Consider the following 4067-nt stretch of genomic DNA (forward strand, 5'->3'; position numbering starts at 1 on the left):
GGGACCTTTTTTTTTTTTTTTTTTTTTTTTTTATAAGGCATAATATTACTCTCAGATTCTGTTATTAAATGTGCACACAGGTATAAATGAATGTGAAAAGCTAAATAGGAAAATTTGCCTTTTCAAATCTGTCAGCTGAAAGAACTCCTCCAGCTTCAGCCCATAGGTAAGTAATATTCAGACATAAACCACAGCAATAATCCTGGTGTGTGATTGGCATTTCATATCTGTGACAATACTCCATATAATTAAAAACAGAAATCTTGAAAGGTAATAGCTTCTCAAATCCATTAAGTAGTTAAAGGTTATAAGAAAAAAAAGTGAATTATTGCTCACAGCAGAACTCCTAATTAAATGACATGATGTAATTTGTTTCTCAATCCCTTTCTCTGCATAAGCATAGCACAGGTTAATGTGTCATCTACCATCACCCATTTTCTGTCAATATGTATTAGTGGAAAAGCAAATGTTGTGGTTTGGATGTGGATTGGACAAGCAGACACACAATTCCTGGTAAATTGTTTGTTTAATTACTTTTTCTTCCCTCTTCTTCTAAGCAAACTTGCAAAGAGAGATGCTTCCCCCTCCTGGCTGCTCATAAGAAGAGAGAAAGACTCTCATCTCCTTTGCCTGTGATCAGTTCAATTTGTTGTTACTGCCTATGACCTGTGTTAACAAATCTGTGTGTGTGTGTGTGTGTGTGTGTGTGTGTGTGTGTACTCAATTTAAAGTTTGTGATTCCTTGTTTAACTTCTTGAGAGACTATATTGTGTCAGTATAGTGTGATGTGGCACAAAATCAGAATTCTTCTTCATTTAAACTTTATACAAACAAGAACTAATATCTAATGGGCATATGTAGTTCTGCAGTCTACTGTATGCATTATATAGTAGCTCTATGTATATTTAAGATACTGCTAAGACACACATTTATGGGTCAACAATAATTGCCAGCATGACATATAAAGTCACAATATCTGAACTTGATTTTATACTGAGGTAAGAAAGCAGGACTCTCAAACAAATTGAATGCTCATAACATAAGTAATTTAAAGATTGCATCATAGTAAATATATTGGCCAAAAATAAGGCATACATAATGAGATATCAACTGTAGCTCCATTGCATGTGAATTATTAATTAATTTGATGAAGGTTTACATGATTTGAACTGATTAATCATTTGGGCAATTCAAGCACCAGTCCAACACAGAAAGGTATGAAGTTTACTACAGTAGAGAAGAGTAAAAAAGACAGCAAGTCTTCACAGTTAGGTAGTTGGGAACACTGAATTTTTGGTATTATGTTGTATAAATCTTTATATAAATGACTTATAAAGTCTTTACAGTTACATAGTTGGGAACACTGAATTTTTGGTATTATATTGTATAAATTTTTATATAAATGACTCTTTGATTATTAAAAATTCTGCCAAGTTATTGTTTGTTAATAGACTAATCTGTTAATTGAAAAAAGGTTTTATTAGCTCTAATAAAAATATATGAATCAGGCTTGAGTTAATTCACTTCCAATTCATAAGTTTCTACAGGACATAACTTTTCCTGTAACTGATAAGTTAAAATCTTTATTTATAAGGTTCCTTATCAAGCTGTTTTGAATTTAATGGACAGTTTGCTGAATGTAAATTGATCCTGAACCCTGATATGAAGCCCTCCTCTAATAATAATGACATATTAAATGGAGAATGTAAGAGTACTGATCCACCATGCACCTCTAACCCTCTGATGACAGAGAAGAGATTAGCTGATTTAAACTCTGCAGCAACCGTGAACCAGGCTGGCCTGTCTAAAATCTGGTCACTGGCAGTGAGATAGAGGACTGAGGGGAAAATGAGGAGGAAGGAATGGAGGATTGGGAGGAGGGGGGCATGAGACGGTTCAGGGGGTGGCGTGTGGTGGTGAGGGAGCGGGGTGTAAGAGCAGCAAGCCTAGCAGATCAAAGAAAATAACATGGGAGAGGATATGAGTGCTTTGAGAAGTAATATAGCCGAGATTGCATCTGTTTTTCTATGGCATACAGGAAGCTTGAGACAAGCCAAGGAAAAAGACAATCGAGAGCGAGTGCACTTTAGCCGAGGATAAGACCAAACACAAATGGGTTATTAAGAAGCCCTCTGTGAATATCTGGCTGACCTTAAAAGTGTCTCTTTTTTGAAATGGCCCACAGCTGGGAATAGGGGGCTTGAATAACATGAAGGACCATTATAAAGGTACTAGTATTTCTACAGTATATGTGGAGCTGTAATTTTGTTTTGTTTTGTTTTATGACAAGGGAAGAAAAACAGAAATGTCAATCACCAGCACACAGCTGGACAGATTACTAGACCCCAAGCAGAACTTCTGTGCAACAAAAATCTCCAAAACATTTTAGATACTTGTTAATGATTAAAGTAGGCACTGTTAGCAGGATTTTTTAATGAGTCTGAAGGTGATGGCTAAAACCTTTAGATTACATTAGGCAATATATATTGTGGTATTCAGTGTGCAGTATACTTCTCAAATACTGCCTTGGTTGATTATGGCAAACCACAATAATAGAGATGTATTAATCTCCTCTGAAATAAAACTTATTTCATATTATATTCATTAAAAATATTCTGGTTTAAGCATAACCCTGATTAGTTCAAAAAATATTAAGTGCAAGACTGATGCAGTTGTCTGTTTTAATTTCGATGGTCTATACACTGTATCAAAACCATTTAAGGGTTGTTCTCCAACATGAGCTTGGTGAAGATTGAATAATGTCCTTCCTTGTCTGCACTGCAAGATGTTGTATTGGATCCAGATTTCACTGGTTCAAAAGTCATTTCATTCCCCTTCATATCTCTCTCCCCTTCGGTTTTATTCCTCTCTGGCTCTCTCAAACATTCTCTCTGCCTGCTTAATTTATTGCAGGTCCAGTGGCGTGGTACAAAACCATTACCCACGCATGTATGTACCTTTCTGAATAATCAATAAATAATTATTATTTTATTTAATAGGATTGTATGGGAAAAGGAAATGGGTTTTATTACATAAATCCATCAAGCGTGATGAAGGGGTACACTTGTAAGGTTGGAAAGGGGAGAAGGGTCGGCCAAACCTGCGCTTGCGCTCCACTGCTGTGCATTGCTGAGCGCTTCCTCCATGTGAGGCTGTAAATATGACATTGTTGTCTCTTTGGGACTGTCAATTGGAGTGCAAGGGGAATGGAGGAATGGGACTGTAAATTCACAGACATTAATTAACCTTTTACATTTGCAATTCTGCCCTGCATCTTTTCCTATATTTTCTGACCCTTGTGAGCACAGGGGTGAGAGACCTGGCCTCAGACGGCCCAGGGAGTGCAGATTTCTCATTCAAAATGAGTTATTAACAGAATTTTTTGAATAGATGGAAAAATTGTAGCCCGGCCATTTAATGTCATAAAGGCCAGTTTGGTGAGGCAGCAGGGGCCTCCCAGGGACAGGAGGCAATACCATTACAATCAAATCTGAGATGGAAGAGGGATTGAGCTGTCCATTCTACATTTTTATACTGTCAGAGAGCCAGGGAGAAAATAATGCCATCCTAAAGTGTATTAACCTCTGGCTGCGGAAAGAGGAGAGGGAGAGAGAGAGGAAGAGAAAGAAAGAAAGAAAGAAAGAAAGAAAGAAAGAAAGAAAGCAAAGGAGAGCTTTGAAATAGGACAGTAGGGAGAAAGCAGGGCTAGAAGAGGGAGGAGGGGGATGAAGGGGGCAAAGGAGAGTTTCATGCCTTATGTTGGGGAATCCAAAAATGGAGAAACAGGGATATGAGATGGCTGAGAGACAAATGCAGAAGAAAAGACAGTAGAGTAGGGAATACTACAGGAAAGGGTGAAAGAACTGTAAAGATAAAATAGGGAGAGGAAATCTCATATGAAGCTCATATGGTCATGAACACAGGTTGGAAAGATGAAGAGGGTGGGGAGTAGGGAATAGTGGAACAAGAAGGAAGATCCATCCATCCATCCATTTTCCTCCACTTATCCGGGACCGGGTCGCGGGGGCAGCAGTCTAAGCAAAAATGCCCAAACTTCCCTCTCTCCA

Source organism: Monopterus albus, unplaced genomic scaffold, assembly GCF_001952655.1.
Source record: "Monopterus albus unplaced genomic scaffold, M_albus_1.0 scaffold162.1, whole genome shotgun sequence".
Lineage (NCBI taxonomy): Eukaryota > Metazoa > Chordata > Actinopteri > Synbranchiformes > Synbranchidae > Monopterus > Monopterus albus.